The sequence below is a fragment of the Hyperolius riggenbachi genome, chromosome 2, assembly GCF_040937935.1.
Source record: "Hyperolius riggenbachi isolate aHypRig1 chromosome 2, aHypRig1.pri, whole genome shotgun sequence".
NCBI classification, from domain to species: Eukaryota; Metazoa; Chordata; class Amphibia; order Anura; family Hyperoliidae; genus Hyperolius; species Hyperolius riggenbachi.
Genome location: NC_090647.1, coordinates 437,415,931 through 437,432,216, shown reverse-complemented (window position 1 = coordinate 437,432,216; position 16,286 = coordinate 437,415,931). Strand labels below are relative to the sequence as shown.

Genomic DNA, 16,286 nt, shown 5'->3' with positions numbered 1-16,286 from the left:
AGGAGGCAAGGAACTGTATAGGTATCAACAAATGTATACACATTTGTACCACATGACACATTCAAAGGTCTTGTGTAGTCTTTGCCTTGATGGGCCTGGGCTGTATTGGTGACACATGTAGAACATTCACAATATTAGGCAGATACATTCGTTTAACCACATAAGGACCATTGGCTTAAACCCCCCTAGTGACCAGGCTATTTTTTAATAATTAGACCACTGTAGCTTCAAGGCCTCACTGCAGGGCCATAAAACCTAGCACACAAGTGATTCCCCCCTCCCTTTTCTGCCCACCAACAGAGCTTTCTGTTGGTGGGCTTTGATCCCTGCAGGGATTTTTATCTATTTATTTTTCTTTATTTTTTAAATAAAATTTTTACAATTTTTTTTTAAATTATCCCTCCTTCTCCCTGCCAGCCAATCAGCGCGATGGGCTGTCATAAGCATCACCCTATGAAAGCGGATCGGTTTAATGCCTCTCAAATGGACAATCGTGTCACTGATGATGGAGCAGGAGAACACGCAACGGCGTGCGCGATCTCCTGCAAAACCCCGCCACTTCACTTCATGCCAATTGCCGGAGTAGTCCTGGGGCTGCCACCGCATTCTTGCCAACTGGGGTGGATCGGTCGGCAAGGGGTTAAATGTGAGTCACGTTGCGTCGTCAGAGGCATCACGGAGGGTACCGGGAGGGGTGCCGGCCTCCCTGCACCCTTTGTGATGCCTCTGACGACGCAACTCTGTTTGTGAAACAGCTGTCAGGTAGGGGGGAGCGCTTCACATTGGGGGCCTCCTCCGGTTCTTTCATCTGCTGCCAATAGAGACTTTTTATGGTATAAGCTATACTGATGCCTGCCCTTTGTTTTCTCTATGTGCAAGATTGACATTGGCTGTGACACGGTAGTGGAAGCATCAATAACTGGCATGGCAGTCCGATATCCTGGTATGCTGTGTGCTGGTACTTTTTCTACAGCCTTCATAGCCGCTATAGCAGTAATGCTATAGTGCGTGGGGCACGTAAGGGTAATTCTGGTTTTGGCAATCAAACCCCAAATTACTGCTCCCTCCAAGTTGCAACGACTTGCGCCCATCACCGTAAGCATTCTGAGCAAGCGCAGTTAATTCTTTTGAGAATTGCAAATGCACAGAACACTCACTGTGACAGGCGCGCATGCGCAGTTGCACACGACTCCCGGCGAAGTTGCGTGCTACCGGAGCCCCCAGCAAGAGAAAAGAGGGGATCCAGAGGAAGCAGAAAGACCTTGCGGGCTACGGAGGGCTGGAGGAAGCCCCAGGTAAGTTCAAATTCCATTTGTATCCTCTGTTCAGGATCCCTTTAACGCTACCGGGGATTTGAGCTGCGGTCATTCGGCTCACCCTGCACCAGCTCACTGGCGGCGTACTAATTCTTACGCCTCTGTAGACCCCATGACTGAAATAACTAATTTTAATTAACTAATCTGTCCTGAACTTTCATAAGTTATGTTTAAAACCTGTTTAACTTGATTTGTTATGTGCTACTAGGGGTAATCTAGGTGCATAAATAAGAACAGAACTGTTGCATAAAATACACAAGAACATTCTGCCTCCATTGTGTACTGTTCACACATCTTAAGCTGTTTATTTCCCATCATCCACAGACAGCTGAGTGACTGCTCTGTCAGCATTCTTTAAGAATAAATGTATTGTGCACGCTGCACTTAAAACAAAATCATAAAACAGAACACTGTGTTTTTAAATTGTGTTTTTTTTCCCTCTGACGCTAGCATGTAAATCAAATTAGAATGTCAAAATGAACAAGCACTCTGTGTTTAGTCGATTTGCTTATTGAAATATCATCAACCTGAAAGTATTTCAGACTCCTAAATTAACGTGCTGCAGTTGCCTTGAGAGAAAAGCCCTCTAGTGTGTGAAGAAAGGAATTACAAGTCTTGTTTTCAGCATACATTTACAAATATGTACAGTAAGTATCACTTTTATTCCAAGTGTAAACTATATTACCATACACGCAACACACATTTCTGTAGATATTATCTGATGTATTATAACATTATTATGATGTATTATAATGTATTATATATATGTATTATAATCCACACTAAAAGTTTATTGAAGCTCAAAATAATGTTTGGACTGGTATTGTTTTAATATCAGTTTAGGCTTGTATAAATCTAGCAAGTCACATAGCAATGATTTAGTTTGACTAACTTCTTGTAGCTTAACAAATATTCTCAGTGACGGAAATCAAAAGGATAAACTAGATAGATTAATGAAAACTAAACGCTGCTGGTTGCTTTGGGGTACAGCCTTGAACAGGATTTATTTAGACCTCTTGTGAACTGTTTTCTAAGAAAAACGACTGCAAAACGAGAGGCACATGGCTGTTGTGTTTGCACAGGAACCTCGGCAGTCCTTGGCAGAGTAGCTAATTTGTAAACACAGGAGGATAACCCTATATCTGCTTCCATGAAACCAGGCACTGCAGATTTATTGAAGGATTTCAAATCAACAAAGAAATGTTTTTCTTTAAAGGCTATTATGCTGTTGCCTGTCTTTCAGAGCAAAAGGGGAAGTCCTGAGTTCATGTCCGCTGTTGGTGGCAACAATTTTGGCTCTTGTTCTCATCAGTTCCCTAATCTAACTGATCAAATTATTGATAAATCTTCTTGACCCCTAACCTGTCTCCCTATGGTAATAATTTCCTAATGCCGATCCCTAGTCACCCCCTTAACTTGAACTCCCTTCCTGGTGCCTAACCTTAACCTTCTAATCCCACCTCTCACTGCTTCTTGAAATGAACGCCTATCCTTAACCCCTCACCTTCCACTGTATTCAGTGCCTTGTGTTTTGGCTATCAATAGCTGAATGCCAACATCAAAATAAGGGACCCTACCAACAATATTCAGCACGAGTAATTGACAGCATAGAAGAATAGGCCTTGTTAGTCCTCTTGCTTCACTTACAGGAGTCATCAGGTGATTACAGTATGTTGACACTGCCATTTAGCATTGTCTTTTACAACTTATATCATTAGGTTGATATAAATCTTTATTAAACATGCTTCTAACATCACAAATGCTAGACACTGCTTTAGAGCAGAAGTGGGCTGTGACCAGTGTTGTTGACTGGGTCACCAAGATGGTTTGTACCTTACAGGATTAATATATAATTAGGTATGCTCCTTACAAAGGAAAGGGCGAAAAGCACACAAGGGACCATATGCAATTACATTTTTCACCTGAGTTTTCTCCTAGATGACATTTTGAAAGTGTCAATAAAATGACTTTTAAACCATAAGCAAGCAAAAACATGCGCAAAATAATTTTGATAGTACTTTTTACCTACTTTTTCAAACTTTTCCATTGAAAAGTGCTAAAATGTTATTTTAAATCAAAGATGCAAATTTTTCTCATAGTAGAAAACTCAGGGGAAAAAGTGAATTGCATATGGCTCAAAGTCCTTTACTCTTTTAACGGTGATCCACCACACCCACTAAAAGGACAGTAATTTTCAATTAAAGCACCATGGCACAGTCATAAATTGTATCTTACAGAAGCCAGGAAGACAACATTTGCAATTTAATTATGAATGCAAAAATGCAACAGCAAAAAAAAAGAAATTAGAAAAGAGATGGATGCTGTTGAGGGACATAACTTAAAATAAGAGAGAGCTTTTCAAACTTAGAACACATGCGAAACCAATATGCAGGAGGGGGGGGGGGGGGGGTCAACAAGGTTTAAACATAACGTTATAAGAGAAAGAAAACAAGGAGGAACTGGTTAGCTGCTAAGAAAACTGTGAAAAATATTCTAGGAACAGAGGGAAGTGAGATGGTTACTAACCTAGAACCACTATCTGTATAGCCAATGAAAGAACATTGCTCTGGGAAAAAAGTGAGTGTTGGAAAGATGTGCCCAATCTTTTCATGAACTGTTGAATGGACTTGATGAAGCAGACTCCGATCCGAATTTGATTAGTCAATGATTGGCCAATTTTAACACTTCCATGCATTATGAGTGCTGACATATACAACCTGCTCACAGTATTTAAAATGTATTTGATATACACTCACCTAAAAGATTATTAGGAACACCATACTAATACGGTGTTTGACCCCCTTTCGCCTTCAGAACTGTCTTAATTCTATTGTGGCATTGATTCAACAAGGTGCTGAAAGCATTCTTTAGAAATGTTGGCCTATATTGATGGGATAGCATCTTGCAGTTGATGGAGATTTGTGGGATGCACATCCAGGGCATGAAGCTCCTGTTCCATCACATCCCAAAGATGCTCTGTTGGGTTGAGATCTGGTGACTGTGGGGGCCATTTTAGTACAGTGAACTCATTGTCATATTCAAGAAACCAATTTGAAATTATTTGAGCTTTGTGACATGGTGCATTATCCTGCTGGAAGTAGCAATCAGAGGATGGGTACATGGTGGTCATGAAGGGATGGACATGATCAGAAACAATGCTCAGGTAGCCCGTGGCATTTCAACGATGCCCAATTGGCACTAAGGGGCCTAAAGTGTGCCAAGAAAATATCCCCCACACCATTACACCACCACCACTAGCCTGCACAGTGGTAACAAGACATGATGGATCCGTGTTCTCATTCTGTTTATGCCAAATTCTGACTCTATCGAGACTCATCAGACCAGGCAACATTTTTCCAGTCTTGAACTGTCCAATTTTGGTGAGCTTGTGCAAATTGTAGCCTCTTTTTCCTATTTGTAGTGGAGATGAGTGGTACCCGGTGGGGTCTTCTGCTGTTGTAGCCCATCTGCCTCAAGGTTGTGTGTGTTGTGGCTTCACAAATGCTTTGCTGCATACCTCGGTTGTAACGATTGGTTATTTCAGTCAATGTTGCTCTTCTATCAGCTTGAATCAGTCGGCCCATTCTCCTCTGACCACTAGCATCAACAAGGCATTTTCACCCACAGGACTGCCGCATACTGGATGTTTTTCCCTTTTCACACCATAGTTACATAGTTATTTAGGTTCAAAAAAGACATACATCCATCGAGTTCAACCAGAGAACAAAGTACAACACCAACCTGCTCCCTCACATATCCCTGTTGATCCAGAGGAAGGCGAAAAACCCTTACAAGGCATGGTCCAATTAGCCCCAAAAGGGAAAAAATTCCTTTCCAACTTCAGATGGCAAGCAGATAAAATCCCCAGATCAACATCACTGGGCATTACCTAAAAATTATAGCCATGGATGTCTTTTAATGCAAGGAAAGCATCTAAGCCTTTAACCTTTAACTGCAGATATAGAATTTGCCATAACTACTTCCTAAGCAATGCATTCCACATCTTAATCACTCTTACTGTAAAGAACCTTTATTAAAATAAATGGCTAAAACGTTTTTCCTCCATGCGCAGATCATGTCCTCTAGTCCTTTGAGAAGGCCTAGGGACAAAAAGCTCATCCGCCAAGCTCTGCACCTGCTCTAAAACTGCAATATCTTTCCTGTAATGTGGTGCCCAGAACTGAATTCCATATGCCAGATGCGGACTAGAGAGTTAAATGGGGCAATATTATGCTAGCATCTCGAGTTTGTATTTCCCTTCTAATGCATCCCAAAATTGTATTAGGTTTAGCTGCAGCGGCTTGACATTGAATACGATTATTTAACGTGTTGTTGATGACTACTCCTAAGTCCTTCTCCAAGGTCGATGTCCCCAACTGTATCCCATTTATTTTGTATAGTGCTAGACCATTGGTCAGAGGCGGCCTTAGAGTATGCGGGGCCTGGGGCGAGTGTCACATGCGGGGCCTAGAGCCATAAGTGTAGGCCATATACCGTATCACCACGTTCATGGGCTTGTCCGCCTTTAATGCAGTATTCCTTATTATTATTGTTGTTTGAAAACAATTATGTCAGGTAAAGGCCACTAAGCCAACCAATATAAAAACAAACATTTGCATGGTGGTTTTAAGTGCGGGGGTGGGGGAGCTCATGCTTCAGTTAATTTGGAAATTCTAAGGTTCACGTTTCACAAAATTCACATTGTTGTAGTAACTTTTGTCTTGCAAAATTCAGCCAATTCAGCAATCATGAGGCCCCCAACATGACCAACTCAGCAATCATGAGGCCCCCAAGAAGACAAATTGAGCAATCATGAGGCTCCCAACAAGACAAATTCAGCGATCTTGAGGCCCCCAACAAATCATGAGGCTCCCAACAAGACAAATTCAGTAACCATGACGCCCCCAACAAGACAAATTCAGCAGTCATGAGGCACATAAATAGACAGCATTTCACATAAATAGGCAGAATGCCCCCTTAATATGGTAGACACCTCTCACCTGGCAGCAGTTCCCCAAAATACACTCAATCTGACAGCAGTGGTTCCCCAAAAATAGGTAACCCCAGGTCTATAGGTGTCCCCAAAATAGGTGGCCAGCGGTATAGATGTCCCCAGAATAGGTGGCCAGCAGTATAGATGTCCCCAGAACAGGTAGCCAGGGGTAGAGATGTCCCAAGAACAGGTAGCCAGGGGTATATGTGCCCAGTATATGTAGTCAGGGGTATATGTCCCCAGTATATGTAGCCAGGGGTATATGTGCCCAGTATATGTAGCCAGGGGTATATGTGCCCAGTATATGTAGCCAGGGGTATATGTGCCCAGTATATGTAGTCAGGGGTATATGTGCCCAGTATATGTAGTCAGGGATATATGTGCCCAGTATATGTAGTCAGGGATATATGTGCCCAGTATATGTAGTCAGGGATATATGTGCCCAGTATATGTAGTCAGGGATATATGTGCCCAGTATATGTAGCCAGGGATATATGTGCCCAGTATATGTAGCCAGGGGTATATGTGCCCAGTATATGTAGCCAGGGGTATATGTGCCCAGTATATGTAGCCAGGGGTATATGTGCCCAGTATATGTAGTCAGGGGTATATGTCCCCAGTATATGTAGTCAGGGGTATATGTGCCCAGTATATGTAGCCAGGGGTATATGTGCCCAGTATATGCAGCCAGGCCAGGAGTATATGTCCCCAGTATATGAAGTCAGGGGTATATGTGCCCAGTATATGTAGCCAGGGGTATATGTCCCCAGTATATGTAGCCAGGGGTATATGTCCCAGTATATGTAGCCAGAGGTATATGTGCCCAGTATATGTAGCCAGGGGTATATTTGCCCAGTATATGTAGTCGGGAGTATATGTGCCCAGTATATGTAGCCGGGGGTATATGTGCCCAGTATATGTAGGCAGGGGTATATGTGCCCAGTATATGTAGCCAGGGGTATATGTCCCCAGTATATGTAGGCAGGGGTATATGTCCCAGTATATGTAGGCAGGGGTATATTTGCCTAGTATATGTAGGTAGGGGTATATGTCCCCAGTATATATAGTCAGGGTTATATGTGCCCAGTATATGTAGGTAGGGGTATATGTCCCAGAATAGGTAGCCAGGTTTGCCCCCAGCAGGAGGGGAGCAGCGCAGAGAAGAGGGAGAGCTGTGAGCAGGGGTGGAGAAGGGGGCCATCTCTACCCTCTTCCCTCACCTTAGGGCTCTCCCTCCCTCGCTCGCTCTCCCCTCCGAACTAATGTGCAGGTGGCTGGCAGGCAGCTGGCGGGACTTACCTTCCGTCTCGATGCAGTGCCGGTGTGGGATGGATTAGCCGCTACTCTGGTCTGGTCCAGACCAGAGCAGCGGCACCAGAACTTCCGGCGCTGGCGCGAGACGGAAGGTAAGTTCCGCCCACTGCCAGCCACCTGTACATTAGTTCAGAGGGGAGAGCGAGCGAGGGAGGTAGAGCCCTAAAATGAGGGAGGGGGGGGGGGGAAGATGGCCCCCTTCTCCACCGCTGCTCACAGCTCTCCCTCTTCTCGTCTCTGTTCTCCTCCATCTGGCCGCACGCGGCCGGGGGGGGGTCTAGTGGCGCGGGGCCTGCTCAAACGCGGGGCCTGGGGTGATCGCCCCAGTTGCCCCCCCCCCCAAAGACCGACTCTGCCATTGGTACAACCAAAATGCATGACATTACATTTTTCAACATTGAATTTCATATGCCATTTTAGTGCCCACTAGCTGATGACCCGGCATTCTCTGGGTATGTACAGTGTTTTGCAAAAGTATTCGGCCCCCTTGAAGTTTTCCACATTTTGTCACATTACTGCCACAAACATGAATCAATTGTATTGAAATTCCACGTGAAAGACCAATACAAAGTGGTGCACATGTGAGAAGTGGAACGAAAATCATACATGATTCCAAACATTTTTTACAAATCAATAACTGCAAAGTGGGGTGTGCGTAATTATTCAGCCCCCTTTGGTCTGAGTGCAGTCAGTTGCCCATAGACATTGCCTGATAAGTGCTAATGACTAAATAGAGTGCACCTGTGTGTAATCTAATGTCAGTACAAATACAGCTGCTCTGTGACAGCCTCAGAGGTTGTCTAAGAGAATCTTGGGAGCAACAACACCATGAAGTCCACAGAACACACCAGACCGGTCAGGGATAAAGTTATTGAGAAATCTAAAGCCGACTTGTGCTACAAAAAGATTTCCAAAGCCTTGAACATCCCACGGAGCACTGTTCAATCGATCATTCAGAAATGGAAGGAGTATAGCACAACTGTAAACCTACCAAGACAAGGCCGTCCACCTAAACTCACAGGCCGAACAAGAAGAGCGCTGATCAGAAATGCAGTCAAGAGGCCCATGGTGACTCTGGATGAGCTGCAGAGATCTACAGCTCAGGTGGGGGAATCTGTCCATAGGACAACTATTAGTCGTGCACTGCACAAAGTTAGCCTTTATGGAAGAGTGGCAAGAAGAAAGCAATTGTGAACAGAAAAGCATAGGAAATCCCATTTGCAGGTTGCAACAAGCCATGTGGGGGACACAGCAAACATGTGGAAGAAGGTGCTCTGGTCAGATGAGACCAAAATGGAACTTTTTGGCCAAAATGCTATGTGTGGCGGAAAACTAACACTGCACATCACTCAGAACACACCATCCCCACTATCAAATATGGTGGTGGCAGCATCATGCTCTGGGGTGCTTCTCTTCAGCAGGGACAGGGAAGCTGGTCAGAGTTGATGAGAAGATGGATGGAGCCAAATACAGGGCAAACTTGGAAGAAAACCTCTTGGAGACTGCAAAAGACTTGAGACTGGGGCGGAGGTTCACCTTCCAGCAGGACAACGACCCTAAACATAAAGCCAGGGCAACAATGGAATGGTTTAAAAGAAAACATATCTTTGTGTTAGAATGGCCCAGTCAAAGTCCAGATCTAAATCCAATCGAGAATCTGTGGCAAGATCTGAAAACTGATGTTCACAAACGCTGTCCATCTAATCTGACTGAGCTGGAGCTGTTTTGCAAAGAAGAATGGGCAAGGATTTCAGTCTCTAGATGTGCAAAGCTGGTAGAGACATACCCTAAAAGACTGTCAGCTGTAATTGCAGCAAAAGGTGGTTCTACAAAGTATTGACTCAGGGGGCCGAATAATTACGCACACCCCCACTTTGCAGTTATTTATTTGTAAAAAATGTTTGGAATGATGTATGATTTTCGATCCACTTCTCACATGTACACCACTTTGTATTGGTCCTTCACGTGGAATTCCAATAAAATTGATGCATGTTTGTGGCAGTAATGTGACAAATTGTGGAAAACTTCAAGGGGGCCGAATACTTTTGCAACCCACTGTATGTGATTGGTTGATTAGATAACTGCATTAATGAGAAAATGAACAGGTGTTCCTAATAATCCTTTAGGTGAGTGTATATGGAGGTAGGAAAAATGGCCAGCAACTGGCCAATCAAAATTGGATATGTGTATGCAACCTTACAATGAAACCAACCTAGGCCTCAAATGCCCGAAGTCCAACCATCCTGGAGACACAAGAAATAATTAAGAATATTGACAATTGTAGGGCTCAGAAGACGTTCTTATACCAACTAAGCTGCTGAAGTACAGTCAGGGATGCTCAACGAGGTTAATCACGACTAATCACGAATGATTACTCGTGATTCAAATAAGAATTAATTACTGCAGGTGCGGGGCTGGATGCGGCGGGGTTAATTACCCATAATAACGCTGTCCGCTCTGCGCGTTAATGAGATAGCAAGCATCCTATTAGTCGTGTTGCAAGCCTCGCTATGGCGCACTTCCTTCTTCTGGCTTGAGGGAGGAAGTGCGTCATAGCAAGGCTTGCACAGCGACTAATAGGATGCTTGCAATCTCGTTGACGCGCAGGGCGGATGGCGGCATTATGGGTAATTAACCCCGCCGCATCCAGCCCCGCACCTGCAGCAATTAACCCTTATTTGAATCACGAGTAATCAGTCGTGATTAACCTCGGTGAGCACCCCTGGGTACAGTGGCATAGAAATCCAGCAAATGCAGTGCATTTGGGATCAGGAGCAAATGCCAGCTGAGTGGGAAGTTGCTATTGTTTGCCATATACACTAAAAACGACACACACTACAATGAAACAACTCTCATTGGACTGCACTCCGAAATTAAGCTTATTTGCTTTTCACAAATAAAATATAATAGCTAGAAGACCGGAACTTTTCACATGAGCTTATCAGTGTGGATTTAATAGAAAAAAAAAAAAACACCTATACTTGAACAAGAACTTAACATACTTCATAAGCTTACTGGACTCATCAGATTCACAACTCCAGCTCTTCCATGAAATTGTTTTGAATTTTCAACTGGATGTTGGAGATAATCATTAAGGTGGCCACACACGATACAATAAAATTATCCAATTTTTATGGGAATTCAATAAATATGATCGGATCTCCCCCCAAAAATCAAAAGCTTATTTTTTTCATTCGACTGAAAAATCCGATCGGATTTCCCGCTTTTTTCGATTTTCTATCGATCCGGAATGCTGGAAATGTTTCTTTCATTATTTTAAAGATTGTATGGTGTGTGTTAGATTGTCAATTTATTAATATACACACCCTAGCAATTTTCTCAGAGTTTCCAATCATTTTTATCATAATTGGGGAAAGATTTTACATATGTGTGTGGTACATTGGTCAGATTTTTGAAATGTTGCAATCAGTCAGAAAAATGTATTGCAATTCTTAAATTGAACAGATATTTAAAAAATTATATGGTGTGTGGCCACCTTTAGACAGATCAGAGTAAACCCGTCTGTATAACTAAACAACACAATACCTGTCTTATTTTGTTTCTATAAAAGTTACTTTAACTGTAGGCAAAGTTTTTTTTAGTTTTCATCAAATGATGGCTCTTTGTCCCCAATCTTTGCTGATTGAAGCCAAATAGCTAAATTTCAACCTACAGCATATTCTTTCAAAAGGTCTCTTGTTTATCTAAAGCAGTTTTCCTTACCTTAGAGGTTGAATATTGCAATGAGGTCACAGGTTCCTACTGATCACTCTTCCATGCAAATCATAATGGTCATATAGCAAGCAACTCTGCATTGTTGATGGATCACCAAACCTTTATTCAGGTTCTTTGCAGTCACGAGGATTTATTTTGTCTTCCTGACCATCACACAAAGTACCACGTTGTGAAAGTCTTCTTTGGCTGTCAGATCTTGTCTTGACCCAATTTGATTTTCAGCTGATTTCAGTCTGCGGAGCCTCAGTAAAGGCCTGTTTTGTAAAAAGAATACAGAAGACAATGACATGATGGTAATTGGTTCTTCATACACAGCCTAATTATCAGTTTACCTTTCACAACTCCTCTATGGAATTAACTAATATTTATGACTGTAAAAGCGTTCCCCAACACCTAACCTAATAAAACTTGTGCTACGGTTTGGCTTGCTGCATACAGATCGTGTCACATCAAACACCCTATAAGCATATAATCACAAAGGAATGCGCTTCCAACTGTAAGGATTCCTCCTGTAGCGTGATCTGTCCATTGCAGTGGAGCTGCAAACGGACAGTTCTGGCTTATCTGCTTGCATTCGGTTGTGCATTTGCAATGGGTCTCATTGTTATTTGCAATCGCTCTGCAGTTCTGGGCAGCTCAGGATGCTGTCATCATTCCACCAATTGCTTGTTGCAGCTGAGCTGTGGCCAGATAGGCCTGGATTTTCTGCATGCATGTTGTTACATACCGTAATACTGCATGTATTTTTTATGGCAGTCCTTTGCATGCACAGCAAGCTAGCAAATGGTAATCAAGCCAGCTCAGGATTGAGTGATTACCATTCAGCTGTGTGGAGATTTGCATACCTACATCCATTGGCTGATGCCAGCATAATAGTCTGCCTCCCATTTCATACCCTGCCCGTCATAGTGGTCAGTACGCTGGTTGGCTGGGCACCTTCTTACTCTGTATAGTTCTGTTACTGTAGTTCTATGCGACCTTATTACTTGTGCTTTAGCTAGTTCTTGATAAATATATATGCAGACTTGCTAATATATATTTATCCATTAGTTGAGCCGTTTGTTACTTTTCTTATTATTGTGAATTGCCTAGTTCCATGCTTGATGGACGTTCGCTGCATCCGCGGTGGCTCAGTGAAGTCCATTATCCAGATAGCTTGGATTCTGCCATCACCACGTTGGTGACTGGAAGTATTCCTGCTACTCTAGTTTCTGGAAACTTAATTATGGGCTGCAGTTGCTATTAGTTACGTTCTATCCTGTAGTCCTGCCTGGGTAGGAGCTTGCTGGTGACTGTTGTTAGCCTGCTTGCTCTGCTTCTGTGGTCGTGACTGTGAGCTGCGGTTGCTACTAGTTACGCTCCAATCTATAGTCCTGTCTTGTACCTGTCTGAATGCTTGCTATCGCTAAGGCAGCACAGTGTGAACTAAGGCAGCGCAACACCGCACTGAGCTGCCGTTGTGTTTTATTTGTAGCGATATCGGAAGTCTAGAGCTGCAGTTGCTCTGGGCAGCCTGTGTAACCTCTTCCATTATCCAGCTCTTAGCCTTGTTGTGCTGGGTGGTCAGAAAGTATGACCCCCCCCCCCCATCCCCCCCCAGCATTACACCAACCTTTAACACTCTCATCTAAAATTGACAGAGTCCTAAAATTGGCCAAACGCTGATCTAGATGATCCCATCAGGCAGTGGGATCGGTGGATACACAAGGAGACGTCCTCTTTTTATATGCTTGTTCCTAGTTCCGTTTGTGAGTATATTTGCTTATATATTTTAAATGAAATCGCTGGTTTTAAACATCCGAGGCTCCTCTAGCTTGCAAGAAGGACAGAGGGCATACTACTACCAATATAGGAAGCCATCAGAAGAGTGGGACCAACCAAGTGCTGTATCTGCTGTCTGTATTATTGAGGCAGCCAAGTAATTAGGTGAGCGTGGTCCCTGGCGGTTGTGGGCACAGTTGCTGGTGGTGAATCCAATTAAAGTTCAATGAAGGAAGGCACATCCCTGGTTGTTGCAATCGGTGAGGAAAACAATTGCTTTTATGCAATCTGTGCAATGAGGTTGTCCTGTTTGTTTTCATTATATGCCTATGAGAATTGAAGACTACAAGACGTAGCTGTGTTGCCAGGGGAATTGTTTGGAGTTTGTGGTGTTGTCTGTGGGTCAGGGCAGCTACCACATCAGGTGAGCAGTATACCAGTTGGTGGTGGGTTCACGCCGAATTATGTCCTGGATGTCCCACCTGAAGAGACAGCAAGTTCTTTGTCTGTGAAGGGTCCCTCCCGTTTTATGTACTGCAGTTCCCTGCTATACAGACTATGCTATGAGATTGTTTTCTGTTTTTTCTTTGAGGCGACTGTCTGATGGGATCATCTGAATCAGCATTGGATTTTTTAATAATTTAATGAATTGGGACTTTTTATGACCATTGGTTTAGCCAATTTTAGGACTCTGTCAATTTTAGATGAGAGTGTTAAAGGCTGGAAGCGCATTCCTTTGTGAATATATCCTCTATGAAATAGCTTTAAAACATCTTGGAAACAAAATAAAAAGTACATATATCAACCAATCTGTGACTTTGCAAGTAATGACATAGTTTTGAGAGCACTGGGAGCAGTGGAAGCAACCATGAATTATACGTTTTTTACATGAATCCAGTTTGAATCTCACTAACACAACCAGGCCGTACTGGTACCCTGTGTAAATTAGCGCACCCACTGATCGTTCTTGAAGGGACTTACAATTCAGAGATTGGTAAATGGGAACGTGTTCCCTGAGCCAACAGAAGTCCCTGTATATGAATGAACAGGACTCAAATCAGAATCCAAGTTCATTTAAAATAATGAAAGTAAAAAGTAAAGTAAAAAAAAAAAAAAGATAATATAGTTATTAACCCCTTCTACCCCCTCCCATATAGTTACCAAAGTAAAACACTTGAGTATCAAGCAACCAAAAAGCACACTTATCCAACATCAGCCAATCCCCATCGGTGACGGATAACCGAGACTCTACTGTATTGATAGGGTGCAAAAATTAGAAAACTGAAAAAATACACCTTTATTTCCAATTAATATGTTGTCTCCATACATTGTACTAGGAACATCATTTAAATATTGTGATAGCCGGGACAAATTGGCAAATAAAATGTGTGGATTTTATTTATAGTAGCATTGTTTATTTTAAAACTATAGAGGATGGAATTGGAGTAGTAGTGTATTTCCTGTTTTTCCCTATAGAAGTAATTACTGAGTACTGTACAATTATCGCCCACACAAATCCTAATTTGAGGCGAAAAAAAAAACAAGATATAGATCATTTATGTGTTCCCTCTAGAGCGGAGAACTGAACTTTTGTGTCCGTTCTCCGCTCATAACTAACCGGAAAGTGAACAGCTCCTATGTTATACATAGGAGCGGTTCCCACGTGTCACTCTGCAACAGATACGCAGGATCCATTGCAGTAAGTGGACCGCACTTGTGTACAGTCTGTGATAATCCCAGACAGGCGTATGCGTCTGCATTTTCCCCGGGCTATGCAAACCAATTGCTGCTCGGTCCCTGTATGCAGGGAAGAAGCAGGATGGTCCCCTTTGGGCTGCAAAAGACCAATGGGAATCCTCAGCAAGTGAGAATTCTCATTGATTCATGGTGAACCAATGAAAATTCTCCCTGTTGCTAGGGAAAATTGGCCCATTGCAGCTTATGGAGAGCCCCATGCTTCTGCTGGTCCCCAGGCTGTTTTCGGAGTGGGACCAGCATACGCATGGGACTCTCCATAGGTACGTTTTCATTTTAACTACCGGTATGTTGAAATGAATATTTATTTAGTGTGGACCTATTGTTGTTACTTATATTTTGCCTATTTTTTTATCCTATGAGCATACATATGTTGTTTTTTTCTGTTTTCAGACACTGACTACTGTATATGACCTGAAGAAGAAAACAAGGACTCACAAAGTATGTTGTCTTTTTAAAGCGTTCAATAAAATAACTTATTTATTCTTTTAAAGTTGTTTTTTTAGTTAATAAAAATATTCTTTGCAAAAAGTTTTTTTTTCAGCTTATTTATAGGCGTTATCCCTCCTACCCATGAATGATTTAGAAGAATTCTTAACATCAATTTTGGGGCACCTCCTCCACGCACAACAATAGTTTTGAAATATCTGGAGCATCAACAGAAGAAATAAATATCAGAATCTTGGCTTTATGGATTTCAGACTGGAATATGCAAATCTAGAATCCAATGTGGTAGATCACTCTGAGTCAGTCCCCCACCTCCTCCCTAACAACAGTTCTAGCATCCAGTCTCTGTCTGGCCAACCCTCTCTGGCTCAAACTGGAACTACAGTCAATTCTATTCAGCTCAAACAGATAAGCTACACCATATGAACATCTAAGACAAAAACTTGTTGATAAAAAGTTACCTTAATGGTAAAATTCAAAATACGTATGTACACATACTCGCAAGAAGCACATTTGTCGCAGAGTAAAATTGTCTGTAAACACCCCCCCCCCCCGAGTATTATTAATCTGCTGGGTTTCAATCTTTTACTGATAGGTTTTAGACTAGTAGATGTTTTTATGGGAATTCTCAATTTCCTTTATTCTTGTATACGTCCTGGTTGAGTAGAACTATATCCCTACCATTCAAGCAGTGCTTTTTAAAGCAAAGGAAAGCATGAGAATTATCCATGATGGCATGGGTGGACCATTCTAAAACCTGATGGTCAGAGCTTTCAGATTAACACTACTTATTGCAATAATGGCTAAATACAAAGTGTAATTTACTGTATGACAAATGTACCGCTTCCATGTATGTGTACACGTGTATTATACGTTTTACAATTTTCCTGATAGTAGCGCTTTATTAGACTGTGTTTCACTTTACTGGAAGCTTATTGGGTTCTGCTATGGTGTGATGTGTCATT

At 42.5% G+C, this 16,286-nt stretch overlaps 1 protein-coding gene across 1 annotated transcript in view; it reads right to left on the bottom strand.

Moving 5' to 3' along the window:
- Positions 1 to 11,612, bottom strand: part of PCYT1B (phosphate cytidylyltransferase 1B, choline) — a 155,056-nt gene extending 143,444 nt beyond the window's left edge. Inside the window, exon 1 of the mRNA XM_068269961.1 lies at positions 11,347 to 11,612. The gene's annotated coding sequence lies outside the window, so the exon portion shown is untranslated. The remainder of the gene's footprint in view (positions 1 to 11,346) is intronic.
- Between the last annotated feature and the right edge of the window lie 4,674 nt (positions 11,613 to 16,286).